This window comes from Mustelus asterias, chromosome 27, assembly GCF_964213995.1.
Source record: "Mustelus asterias chromosome 27, sMusAst1.hap1.1, whole genome shotgun sequence".
NCBI classification, from domain to species: domain Eukaryota; kingdom Metazoa; phylum Chordata; class Chondrichthyes; order Carcharhiniformes; family Triakidae; genus Mustelus; species Mustelus asterias.
The window spans coordinates 27,168,173-27,182,682 of NC_135827.1; positions in this window are offsets into that span (position 1 = coordinate 27,168,173).

The following is a 14,510-nucleotide window of genomic DNA, read 5'->3' on the forward strand; positions in this document are numbered from 1 at the left end:
AATCTTGTAATTTATTTAAAATGTTCACTAAATCTGCAAAGAATGCTTGAGAAGAAATTTGAAGAGTTTGCATCAATTGTTACAGGGATTAATTGTAATTTTTGGGGGTAATAAGAAGTATTGGTCAATCTGACTTGGGTAAACTTTGACCTGGATGCGTTAACAGCAGGAAGGAAGTTGAGATGCAAAAGCTGTGTGGCGAGACACAGAGAGCACCGACAAAAGAAGCTTCTGTAAAGAACAAAGAAGAGTTTAAGTTTATTTGTTAGTGTCACAAGTAGGCTTACATTAACACTACAATGAAGTTACTGTGTCAATCCCCGAGTCACCACACTCTGGCGTCTGTTTGGGTACACTGAGGGAGAATTTAGCATGGCCAATTCACCTAACCAGCACGTCTTTGGGACTATGGGAGGAAACACATGCAGCCAGGGGGAGAACGCGCACACTCCACACAGACAGTGACCCAAGTCGGGAATCGAACCTGGGTCCCTTGTCCTGTGAGGCAGCAGTGCTAACCACTATGCCACCGTGCCACCGAGAGGTGCAGCAGAGGGAGGGAAACAGGAGGCACATTTACAGGGACCTGTGTGCATATGTAATATAGTTAAACCAGACTAAAAGCTGAAGACAATGTTAGAGTAGGGGTTGTGATTTACATAATTCTGCTGCTTCTTCTTCAGTTTTTCCAGGGCTCACTGGACCATTTAATGGAGTTTATTAAGGGTGTAGGATAAAGTAATCTCTGGGGTACCTGTTCGAAAAAGACCTAGCTAAGGTGGTTCTGCAAGCGTATGCTATTCAGGTGATGACTATCTCTGGGGACCTCCAATACAATACTGTTGCCAGTGATTGTAACTCGAGGGCCTAATTGATTGAGTGGGACAGTGTGAAATCCTGTGTGTCAGATGCCAAATTAAAACTTCATGAAGTATCACATGTCTGCGGGGAATGATATGAGTGGCTATGGTTTTGAAAGGCATATCTTTGGGGTGTCAACTATTTGAAATGAAATGTACCTTTTTATTTGAAGTATCACTTGCCTATTAATTCTTATTTAATTCACGTTGAATCTGATTTGTGTTAAGGTAAAAGTTAGAAACAGTGAAATCTTGTTAATAATTTCTTCATTTTGAGGAGTCATTCGGTAAATTTGAATAGTTTCGTTTATGGTTCTTCCACGGGGTATGTAGCAAGCGACAGAAATTAATATATACTGGAGTCCTTTTATGATCAGAAAGTACTTGTACAACAGGCTCAAGAGGGTCTAGGAATGGGCAATAAATACTGGCCTGTAAATGAATTACAGAAAAAGGGAAGCAGGTGACATGTCAGTTGGCTTGATAACAGACAACTAGAAGAGAAAGTATCTACTGCATGTCCTGTAACAGACTTAGGTACCTGGGCATCATGGAGTGGTAATAAAATCATAGAATCAGACAGTGCAGAAGAGGCCATTCAGCCCATCGAGTCTGCACTGGCACACGGGAAACACCTGACCTTCCACCTAATCCCATTTACCAGCACGTAGCCCAGAGCCTTGAATATTACGACATGCTAAGTGCTCATCCAGGTACTTTTTAAAGGATGTGAAGCAACCCGTCTTTATTTAAATGTGGATTACAGGGTCAAAGGTAGGGTTCTGAAGACTGTGGAGGAACAGAGAGATCTTGGGGTCCATATCCACAGATCTCTAAAGGTTGCCACTCAAGTGGATAGAGCTGTGAAGAAGGCCTTTAGTGTGTTAGCTTTTATTAACAGGGGGTTGGAGTTTAAGAGCCGTGGGGTTATGCTGCAACTGTACAGGACCTTGGTGAGACCACATTTGGAATATTGTGTGCAGTTCTGGTCACCTCACTATAAGAAGGATGTGGAAGCGCTGGAAAGAGTGCAGAGGAGATTTACCAGGATGCTGCCTGGTTTGGAGGGTAGGTCTTATGAGGAAAGGTTGAGGGAGCTAGGGCTGTTCTCTCTGGAGTGGAGGAGGCTGAGGGGAGACTTAATAGAGGTTTATAAAATGATGAGGGGGATAGATAGAGTGAACGTTCAAAGACTATTTCCTCGGGTGGATGGAGCTATTACAAGGGGGCATAACTATAGGGTTCATGGTGGGAGATATAGGAAGGATATCAGAGGTAGGTTCTTTACGCAGAGAATGGTTGGGGTGTGGAATGGACTGCCTGCAGTGATAGTGGAGTCAGACACTTTAGGAACATTTAAGCGGTTATTGGATAGGCACATGGAGCACACCAGGATGATAGGGAGTGGGATAGCTTGATCTTGGTTTCAGATAAAGCTCGGCACAACATCGTGGGCCGAAGGGCCTGTTCTGTGCTGTACTGTTCTATGTTCTATGTTTATCACCCTCCCAGGCTGCGCATCCCAGACCATCAGCATCCCCTGGGTAAAAAACTTTTCCTCACATCCTCCCTGAACCTCCTGCCCCTCACTTTGAACCTTTGCAACTGAGCTTCAGCTAAGGGGAACAGCTTCTCCCTATCCACCCTGTCCATGTCCCTCATAATCTTATACACATCAATCAGGTTGTCCCTCAGTCTTCTCTGCTCCAACGAAAACAACTCAAGCCTATCCAACCTCTCTTCATAACTTAAATGTTATGGCATGATGGCACAGTGGTTAGCACTGCTGCCTCACAGCTCCAGGGACCTGGGTTTGATTCCCAGCTTGGGTTACTGCCTGTGTGGAGTTTACATGTTCTCCCCGTGTCTGCGTGCTTTCCTCTGGGTGCTCCCGTTTCCTCCCACAGTCCAAAGATATGTGGGTTAGGTGCATTGCTAAATTGCTCCTTAGTCTCCCAGGATGTGTAGGTTAGAGGGATTAGTGGGGTAAATATGTCGGGTTACGGGGATGGGGTCTAGATGGGATTGTTGTTGGTGCAGGCTTGATGGAAAAGTGGAATCGTGTGGAGGGCGTAGAAGGTCTGCAGAGAGATTTGGACAGGCTGAGTGAGTGGGCGAGGATCTGGCAGATGGAGTATACCGTTGACAAATGCGAGGTTATTCACTTTGGAGGAAATAATAGCAAATTGGATTATTATCTAAATGGAAAAAAATTACAATATGCTACTGTGCAAAGGGACCTGGGGGTCCTTGTGCATGAGACGCAAAAACCCAGTCTGCAGGTGCAACAGGTGATCAAGAAGGCAAATGGGATTTTGGCCTATATCGCAAGGGGGATAGAGTATAAAAGCAGAGATGTCTTGCTGCATCTGTACAGGGCATTGGTGAGGCCGCAGCTGGAATACTGTGTGCAGTATTGGTCACCTTATTTGTGGAAGGACATATTGGCCTTGGAGGGAGTGCAGAGAAAGTTCACCAGGTTGATACCAGAGATGAGGGGTGTTGATTATGAGGAGAGACTGAGCAGATTGGGTTTGTACTCGTTGGAATTTAGAAGGCTGAGGGGGGATCTTATAGAGGCCTACAAGATAATGAAGGGGCTGGATAGGGTAGAGGTGGAGAGATTCTTTCCACTTAGAAAGGAAGCTAGAACTAGAGGGCACAGCCTCAAAATAAAGGGGGGTCAGTTTAGGACAGAGTTGAGGAGGAACTTCTTCTCTCAGAGGGTGGTGAATCTCTGGAATTCTCTGCCCACTGAAGTGGTGGAGGCTACCTCGTTGAATATGTTTGAATCACGGATAGATGGATTCCTGATCGGTAAGGGAATTAGGGGTTATGGGGATCAGGCGGGTAAGTGGAACTGATCCACTTCAGATCAGCCATGATCTTATTGAATGGCGGGGCAGGCTCGAGGGGCTAGATGACCTACTCCTGCTCCTATTTCTTATGTTCTTATGTTCTTATGATGGGCCGAATGGCCTCCTTCTGTACTGTATGGTTTCTATGATTCTATGTTCCATCCCAGGCAGCATCCTGGTGAATCTCTTCTGTACCCCCTCCAGTGCAATAACATCCTTCCTATAATGTGGTGGCCAGAACTGCACCCAGTACTCTAGCTGTGGCCTCACCAAAGTTCTGTGCAACTTCATCATGACTTCCCTGCTTTTGTGGTCAATGCCTCGATTGATAAAGGCAAGTGTCCCAAGTGCCTTTTTCACCACCTTACTAACATGCCCTTCTGTCTTCAGAAATCTACGTACCACCCACTTCGATTATCGACACGGACCATGTAAAGGCCTCAAGTGGGATTTTCCGACCTTGGGGCGAGGGTGGCCAGAAAATCCCGCCCCATATCTTTTGGAATACAGTAAATGTGATCTTTGGGACATGACATATGGTGACAGCAGTTTGGAAGGAACAGTTAATTTTGAATCTGTTTCCCAAGGCTTTCCATCACTAATGCTTCCTTTGACTGATTGCTGAATCTGTTGTAAACTGACTGATAATGATTGATTGCCTTGAATAGTCAACAACTCCATTACTCTGGACCTCAGGATAGCAGAAAGTGAACTGGATGGACTTTGTTTTTTCTTTTAACCAAATAATTACTGGAATCTTAAATTTCCCATCCCTACAGCTCTTTATGTGTATTATATTTAAGCCAGATGTTGATTAAATATGCAAGCATAACGAACAATCCCACTTCTGATTCCTGCTGTCTTTTCCTCTGCTCATTCTGTTGGCTGCTGTCTGTATTCTATGTTTTCGTGCAACAAACTAATATGATGTCCCCTGGTCTTTAGGACAGTATGTCCGACATGAACTATGTTATTACTGATAGCTAAGAGACTGTCTCTGTACTCCAAAATATCTCGAATGCTTCTGGAGTGATTTTGTGCATCCAAGAGAGAGCAATGCTCGTACAACTATACAAGTTTGGAACAGGAGCAGTCCGTTTGGCAACTACAGAAGGTCGTGAATGTAGCCCAATCCATCACTCAAACCAGCCTCCCATCCATTGACTCTGTCTACACTTCCCGCTGCCTCGGCAAAGCAGCCAGCATAATTAAGGACCCCACACATCCCGGACATTCTCTCTTCCACCTTCTTCCATCGGGAAAAGGATACAAAAGTCTGAGGTCACGTACCAATTGACACAAGAACAGCTTCTTCCCTGCTGCCATCAGACTTTTGAATGGACCTAACTCGCACTAAGTTGATCTTTCTCTACACATTAGCTATGACTGTAACACTACATTCTGCACTCTCTCCTTTCCTTCTCTGTAAACGGTATGCTTTGTCTGTATAGCGCGCAAGAAACAATACTTTTTATTGTATGTTAATACATGTGACAATAATAAATCAAATCAAATCAAATTGAGCCTGCTCCGCTATTCAATAGATCATCAGATCTGACCTCAACTGCACTTTCCACCTACCACTGATGAACTTGGAATCCCTTGTTAGTCTATCTCTGCTTTAAAAATATTCAGTAACGCTGCCTCCACTGGTCTCTGGGGAAGAGAGTTCCAGAACCTCTCAACTCCCCTGAGAGAAACAATTTCTCCTCTTCACTGTCTTAAATGGGAGAAACCTTATTTTTAACTGTGTCGTCTAGTTCTAATCTCTCTCACGAAGGAAAACATCCTTCAGTATCCACTCACCAGTTCTCCTCATATGTTTTAATAAGATTCCCTCTCATTCTTCTAAAGTCCAATGGGTTTAGCCCCAGCCTGTTGAAAATTTCCTCATAACTCCTCCTATTCCAGGTATCAGTTGAGTGAAACTGCTTTGAGCTGTTTCTAATGCATTTATATCCTTTCGTAAATAAGGAGACCAAAACTTTACACAGTACTGCAGATGTGATCTCACCAACACTGTAGCAAACGATACCTACTTTTAAATTCCATGCTCCTTGCAATAAATGACAAAATTCCATTTGCCTTCTGATCACTTGCTGTGCATACACCATTTTGTGATTCATGTACCAGGTGTTAAGACCCAGGCTGGAAACTCCATGAAGTTAGCCCAGACCGTAAGTTTTACATTTGAATTTGGCATTGGTGAGCATAAGGCATTACATCCACGTATGATTCAAGTGACCCACTAGGAAGCTTGTATCAAAGTTTATTTAAGAACACTGTTAAAATAGAAAAAGAATTAGCATAACTTTTAACAATTATATGATTCAAACATGTGACAATATAAACCTTAACAGCTAGCTATCTATGTTGTTCCAAGTCACATGCTATCCTATAGACATACATCCTGCTCTAGACTTGGCACAAAACCAAGTATGCTCACATGATGCTGGATTTTTAGCTTTTTAACACCTGCTGTGAACTGGTCCTTTGAATGTTGGATTAAATCTCTGAAGCTTCCCAGTCCTAGAACTTTCAAAAAGCCTCTGGAGAGAGAAAGAGAGAGAGAGAGACTGCCTGCTTCCGCCAGCTTCTAGCAGCAATTGAGAAATGAAACTAAAAATTTCACATTTCTCTGAAGCATAGCTATTCCCAGGCATATCGCCTGACCTGTCAACCATCCCCAAATCAAGCTCCACTCAGTTAATCCCCAAAGGACCATTAAATCACAGGACACTGCATTAATCCAGATTAAAATCAGCATGATGTCCATTATATTGCTTTAGTACAATTAGAGGGTGCCAGTTACAGACATCACAGCACCAATAAAATGCTGGGACCTGCTTGAAAAACCTGCAGCAAAACATGATTAAAATGCATTTCTTAAAGGCAGAGTATCATCACACAGGTCACCAAAATCCCACTGTACCATCAGTTCTGCAAACTCTCTCTATTTAAATACGATACTGCTTGTTTCTTTTTGTCATGTTTTCCTATATTATACTCCAGCTGCCATTTTTTTGCCCACTCATATAACCTATCTACATCCCTTTGCAGATACTAGACCGTCTCTTGACAAATTACTTTCCTGTTTATTTTGATGTCATCAGCAAATTTAGCTACCATATATTCAATCCCATTATCCAAGTCTTTAATATAGATTACAAATAGATCCCAGTACTGATCCTTATGGCATTTATGGAGATGGATTTTTAAAAATATGCTTGGGAGTATGGTGATTCTCCGTAAAGAAGGCTTCGGATGTGTGTGTGTATGATTTAATTAAGCTGGTGGAAGGTTAAGATGGACAGCTTGTTTGAGGGAGTTGAGAGGTAAAACAATAAAGGTGCTAGTTGCATGCATTTAATGAGAGACAATGATGAAGTGGACTCATAATTAAACAGGTTGGGTTTTTAAAATTTGCATTAGGAGATAGGTAGGGACATGCATTTTCTGTTGTTAAATTTCAAACGGGAAGTTTCAGGAACCTTCACAACTTGCAGGGGTTTCATATGTAAACAAAGGAAGGTTATTATATTTCATTTGACCTGAGAAGTGCAGACAGTAGGAACAAATATTTTTATATTTTGGAATAGTTAAGTTTAAAGAGATACTGAGAATATTGGAACCATAACTGAAAGGGGAAAAGGATATTTAAGGAAAGATGCTGAGCTAAGCTGTAAATGGCTGTGGGGGGGGGGAGATGTCCTGAGATTAGCTCTGTGCTGAGAGGGTGAAATCTAAAAACATCACCCAGGCAGACCAGAAATATCTGTTTCAGGAAGCAGTTTTTTAAATTTATTTTGTGCAGTAGGGTGTAATATGGCACCTTCTGGAAATCTAAGTACAGCACACCCACAGATTCCCCTTTTAATCATGTTACTTGTTTCTTCTTCAAGGAATTCCAATTAGTCAAACATGATTTCCCTTTCACAAAACCATATCGATTCTGCCTGATTACATTGGGATTTTCAAAGTGCTCATCTTAGAAAGCTTAGAAACCCTACAGTGCAGAAAGAGGCCATTTGGCCCATCGAGTCTGCACCGACCACAATCCCACCCAGACCCCACCCCCATATCCCTACATATTTACCCACTAATCCCTCTAACCTACTGTGGTGATATAAACAGGGCCTAGTTTTAAGGCTGATAAAATTGGATATCCTAAATTAAAGAATTGAGCATTTTGAAATCAAACACAGTCACACCTCAGGCAGGCCAATTGTACAATACACAAATGTTTCTGGGCCTGACCCATCAACCACCCATCAAAGGTCGTTACACTCTACTTGAGACTTAGCAGGAGATCATGGCACCTCATTGAAATGCATCGGTCTATTGTTAGAAGCCCAGATCGGGCCAGACTTTCTGTCACCAAGAGATCCTGTAGAAACCTTACCTGATAACAAGTTCAACAACATGGAGATGGACACCTGGGGGGCGGACCCTGGTGTCCTGTCAGGCAGACATCAAGAAACCCACTGGGTATCAGAACCCCCTCCTGGGACCTCATTGGCCGGAAGCCAGAGAAGTTTCTGGAAAGGCAAGCAGGCTGGGGATAAAGGGACACTCAGAGGCACACTGCAGCGAAGACTCGACGAGGGAGGCAGTCGTGACCATTCGGAAGACTGACCAGAGAACGAAGGAAGGAAGGAGCGGCCATCAAGACTCACCTTCGTGACGACAGACCAGAGGGACTCAGAGAATCGGGCCTGCAGTTTAACCAAACCATCTTTACGGGTAATATACTTGAATCTGGGGTATCCTCTTGTTTTATGTGGGTAATTTAAGGGTTAATAGTGTTATTATTAATAAACTTGTTGAACCTTTACTTGTGTTTGTCCTTTGTCTACCTTGCAAATAAGGGCACCGGGGTAAAACCTTGGAGTAAGTAAACTGGTTGAAAGTATCTGAGAATTAACAGGTACAACACTACGCATCTGAGGACATTAAGGGGCAATTTTAGCTTGGCCAATCAACCTAACCCGCACATCATTGGACTGTGGGAGGAAACCGGAGCACCCGGAGGAAACCCACACAGACATGAGGAGAATGTGCAAACTCCACACAGGCAGTGACCCAAGCTGAGAATCGAACCCAGGTCCCTGGAGCTGTGAAGCAGCAGTGCTAACCACTGTGCTACCATGCCACCCCAAATATAGCCTCCTTGAAAAGAGATGCCAGCAATTTCTCTAAGGCAGATGTTAAACTAACTGCCCTGTAGTTTCCTGCTCTCTGTGTCTTTTCTTTCTCAAATAGAGGACTCCAAATTGTTATTTTCCACTCTGATGGGACATTTCTAGAATTTAGGGAACCTTGGAAAATTAATTCAATGCATCTAGTTTTTCAGTGACTACTCCTTCTAAGATTCTAGGATGATGTCATCAGGACTTGGGGACTTGTCAGCTTTTGGAGCTAATGATTTTATTAGTATCTTCTCCCTGATGACTGCAATTTTTTTTTCACCACCCGATTCACAATTATTTCTGGGCTGTTATTTGTATGCTCTATAGTGAAGACAGATGCAAATTCATCTGTCATTTCCTTACTTTCCATTATTAATTTCCCACTCTCACTCTCTATAGGATCAATGTTCATTTTATTTATGCCTTCTTTTTAAATACCTGTCAAAACTTTTGTTTCTGCCCCATGAATCAAACACATTTTTCCCGCACCAATTTTAGAGCCATGCATTTAACTCTACGTATACCAATTTGCTCATAGATTAGGTAGTAATCCAGATATTATTACCTCTGAAGTTCTGCTTTTTTATTTAAGCCCCTAACTGCTCATGCTCTCTCAGCAGAACTTCTCTCCTAATTATGCATACGTTGTTGGTACCTAGGTGGACCATGACCATTGGACCTTCCTCCTCCTACTGCAAGTTCCTCTCCAGCCCAGAGCAGTTGTCTCAAACCTTGGCACAATGCAGGTCATAGCTGCAGTAATCTGTGCCTGTCCCCCTGATTATACTGTCCCATACTACCACCACATTCCTTTTAACTCGCCCCACTTGAATGCCTTCCCATACCATGAGGCTCTGATTTGTCCACCTAACCCTGTAGCCACTGCTTTCATAACACCAATTGTAAAAACCTCAAATCTTTTGGACACTTTCAAAAGCTGAGGCTCCTCCAATTCTGCCTTCAGAATCCCCCTATCTGCCTTTGCTGTCACAGCTTCCTGTTCCTGACCATTGACCAAATGTGAAAAGGCTTGCACTTGAACCACATGTGTTGTGATGGATAGAAAGAAGCACCATAGATTATTGATTACTTTAAAAAGTTATTTGTTTTGGTCATGGGGAGTTGAATTGTCAGAATACACTGAGACCTGAATTCCATTTATTACAAATGTCCCAATGCTTGGTGAGGTGTTTGATAAACCATTTACATCTCTGGAGATAATGGGCGCAATTCTCACCCAAAAAAACTAAATGGCACAACAGCGAGTATAATGGAGTGATCCATGCGAGTCTCTCAGGGCGCTCCACACCACAATTCTCCAACACTCAGTCACTTTTTTTGGGGAGTTGGAAGTTTTGTGCTGGTACCAGAGTGGGTTGGGGGGAGGGAGCGTTGGTGAGCCCAGCTTCAGAACACTCAGGCACCATTTCGCAAGGACCGCCCGATCTCACTGTGCATTGAACATAGAACATAGAACATAGAACATTACAGCGCAGAACAGGCCCTTCGGCCCACGATGTTGCACCGACCAGTTAAAAAAAAAAACTGTGACCCTCCAACCTAAACCAATTTCTTTTCGTCCATGAACCTATCTACGGATCTCTTAAACGCCCCCAAACTAGGCGCATTTACTACTGATGCTGGCAGGGCATTCCAATCCCTCACCACCCTCTGGGTAAAGAACCTACCCCTGACATCGGTTCTATAACTACCCCCCCTCAATTTAAAGCCATGCCCCCTCGTGCTGGATTTCTCCATCAGAGGAAAAAGGCTATCACTATCCACCCTATCTAAACCTCTAATCATCTTATATGTTTCAATAAGATCCCCTCTTAGCCGCCGCCTTTCCAGCGAAAACAATCCCAAATCCCTCAGCCTCTCCTCATAGGATCTCCCCTCCATACCAGGCAACATCCTGGTAAACCTCCTCTGCACCCTCTCCAAAGCCTCCACATCCTTCCTGTAATGTGGGGACCAGAACTGCACACAGTACTCCAAGTGCGGCCGCACCAGAGTTGTGTACAGTTGCAACATAACGCTACGACTCCTAAATTCAATCCCCCTACCAATAAACGCCAAGACACCATATGCCTTCTTAACAACCTTATCTACTTGATTCCCAACTTTCAGGGATCTATGCACACATACACCTAGATCCCTCTGCTCCTCCACACTATTCAAAGTCCTCCCGTTAGCCCTATACTCAACACATCTGTTATTCCTACCAAAGTGAATTACCTCACACTTCTCCGCATTAAACTCCATCCGCCACCTCTCGGCCCAACTTTGCAACCTGTCTAAGTCTTCCTGCAAACTACGACACCCTTCCTCACTGTCTACCACACCACCGACTTTGGTGTCATCAGCAAATTTGCTAATCCACCCAACTATACCCTCATCCAGATCATTAATAAATATTACAAACAGCAGTGGCCCCAAAACAGATCCTTGAGGTACACCACTTGTAACCGCACTCCATGATGAATATTTACTATCAACCACCACCCTCTGTTTCCTATCCGCTAGCCAATTCCTGATCCAATTTCCTAGATCACCCCCAATCCCATACATCTGCATTTTCTGCAGAAGCCTACCATGGTGAACCTTATCAAACGCCTTACTAAAATCCATATATACCACATCCACTGCCTTGCCCCCATCCACCTCCTTGGTCACTTTCTCAAAAAACTCAATAAGGTTAGTAAGGCACGACCTACCTGCCACAAAACCATGCTGACTATCACCTATCAATTCATTACTCTCCAAATAACTATAAATCCTATCCCTTATAATTTTTTCCAACATCTTGCCGACAACAGAAGTGAGACTCACCGGTCTATAATTCCCGGGGAAGTCTCTGTTCCCCTTCTTAAACAATGGGACAACATTCGCTAACCTCCAATCTTCTGGTACTATACCAGAGGCCAACGACGACCTGAAGATCAGAGCCAGAGGCTCTGCAATCACTTCTCTTGCCTCCCAGAGAATCCTTGGATAAATCCCATCCGGACCAGGGGATTTATCTATTTTCAGACCCTCCAGAATATCCTGCACATCCTCCTTATCAACTGTAATACAGTCTATTCTACTCCCTTGCAACCCAGTGTCCTCCTCAGCTATATTCATGTCCCCTTGCGTGAACACCGAAGAGAAATATTGGTTCAATGCTTCACCAATCTCCTCCGGTTCCACACATAACTTCCCTCTGCCATCGATAACTGGCCCTAAACTTGCCCTAACCAACCTTCTGTTCTTGACATACCTATAGAACGCCTTAGGATTCTCTTTAACCCTATCCGCCAAAGTCTTCTCATGTCCCCTTTTAGCCCTTCTAAGCTCGCTCTTCAACTCCCTCTTAGCCAATCTAAAGCTTTCTAGTGCACTACCCGAGTGCTCACGTCTCATCCGAACATAAGCCTCCTTTTTCTTTTTAACCAACAAAGAAACTTTTTTGGTGCACCACGGTTCCCTAGCCCTACCAATTCCTCCTTGCCTGACAGGGACATACCTATCACAGACTCGCAGTAGCTGCTCCTTGAAAAAACTCCACATGTCGGACGTTCCCAGTCCCTGTAATCTCCTAGTCCAACCTATGTTTCCTAATTCTCTCCTAATAGCCTCATAATTACCCTTCCCCCAGCTAAAACCACTGGCCCGAGGTTCATGCCTATCCCTTTCCATCACTAAGGTGAACGTAACCGAATTGTGGTCACTATCACCAAAATGCACACCAACTTCCAAGTCTAGCACCTGGTCTGGCTCATTTCCCAGCACCAGATCCAATATAGCCTCACCTCTAGTTGGCCTGTCTACATACTGAGTCAAAAAACCTTCCTGCACGCTTTGAACAAAAACTGACCCCTCTAACGAGCTAGAGCTATAACAATTCCAGTCAATATTAGTCAAGTTAAAATCCCCCATAACAATTGCCCTATTACTTTCACTCCTAAGCAGGATTGACTCCGCAATCCTTTCCTCAACCTCTCTAGAACTTTTAGGAGGTCTATAAAAGACTCCCAACAGGGTGACCTCTCCTCTCCTATTTCTAATCTCCGCCCATACTACCTCAACAGATAAGTCCTCATCAAACCTCCTCTCTGACACTGTGATACAATCTCTGACCAATAATGCTACCCCTCCCCCTCTTCTACCTCCTTCCCTACTTCGACTAAAACATTTGAACCCCATTTGGGAGACCGCTCCCCTCCCCTCCCCCCCCCCCCCCCCCCATGGACATCAGGCCTCCCTCCCTCATCAGCGGCATGTTCCCCCACCCCTTCCCTGACATGCGGTGTCAGCATCAGGGCCCTCCTGATGGGTGTCCCTGCCTTGCCCCCAACATCCCCATCATAACCCCCGATATCATAACCCCCGACATCATAACCCCCGACATCATAACCCCCGACATAACCCCCAATGTGATCCCGCCATCATAGGCCCCAGTCATTGCCCCTCTGTCATAGCCCAAAACAGGCCCCACCCAATTGGCACTTCCCTTGGCACACTGACAGAGTGTCTGGTGGCCAATGCCTGAGTGTCTGATGGGCACCACTGGTGTGCCAGGTGGCCCCCGCCAGGCAGGCACTTCCCAATCGTCATGCTCCCAACCACCCCAGGGCTTCAATAGCCTCCAAGCCCTTTGGCGTGACATTCATAGAATCATAGAAATCATAGAAACCCGACAGTGCAAGAAGAGGCCATTTGGCCCATCGAGTCTGCACCGACCACAATCCCACCCAGGCCCTACCCCCATATCCCTACATATTTTACCCACTAATCCCTCTAACCTACGCATCTCAGGACACTAAGGGACAATTTTAGCATGGCCAATCAACCTAGCCCACACATCTTTGGACTGTGGGAGGAAACCGGAGCACCCGGAGGAAACCCACGCAGACACGAGGAGAATGTGCAAACTCCACACAGATAGTGACCCAAGCCGGGAATCGAACCCGGGTCCCTGGAGCTATGAAGCAGCAGTGCTAACCACTGTGCTACCGTGCCGCCCATACATTGTACCAAGTCTGTGCTAACAATGACCAGTCATGATTCTCAACATTTTCGTGCCATGCCCGAAGGCCAGAGACGTCCGTGTGCTGGGATTCGAATGGGCTATGCATATTTGAATGCTACTTTAATTGTGCTAATTGAGCCTTTTCTGGGCACAATCTGATTTATGCCATTAGAAAGAGGGCAGGAAACTCGCAAATTGTTTGGCGCCGGGCGCGAAACTGAGTCCAAGGCCTGCCCACTATTCTCTGGGATCGACGTGGTGCATGGCGCGGTTGGAGAAACCCACTCAATGGGGAAAATTTTACAATTCCTCCCACCACGGGAATCGGAGGAGTCGTGGGTCGGACCATCAGAAGGTCTGTTGACCACGGGTGGGATTTTCCAGTTTTGGGGCGAGCGAGGCCGGAAAATCCCACCCATTATCTTCAGTTGTGAGTGTGTTGTAACCTCCTGGGGCTAGGAGATGCAAGTCATCGATCTGCATTGAGAGGATGGTGGTGTAAATATTGGCAATTCCATTAAGCCGATCACAAAATCCCAACACGACTTTTCAAAAATTCCTGTTCTTTAAGCCTATGAAATGTTGCCCC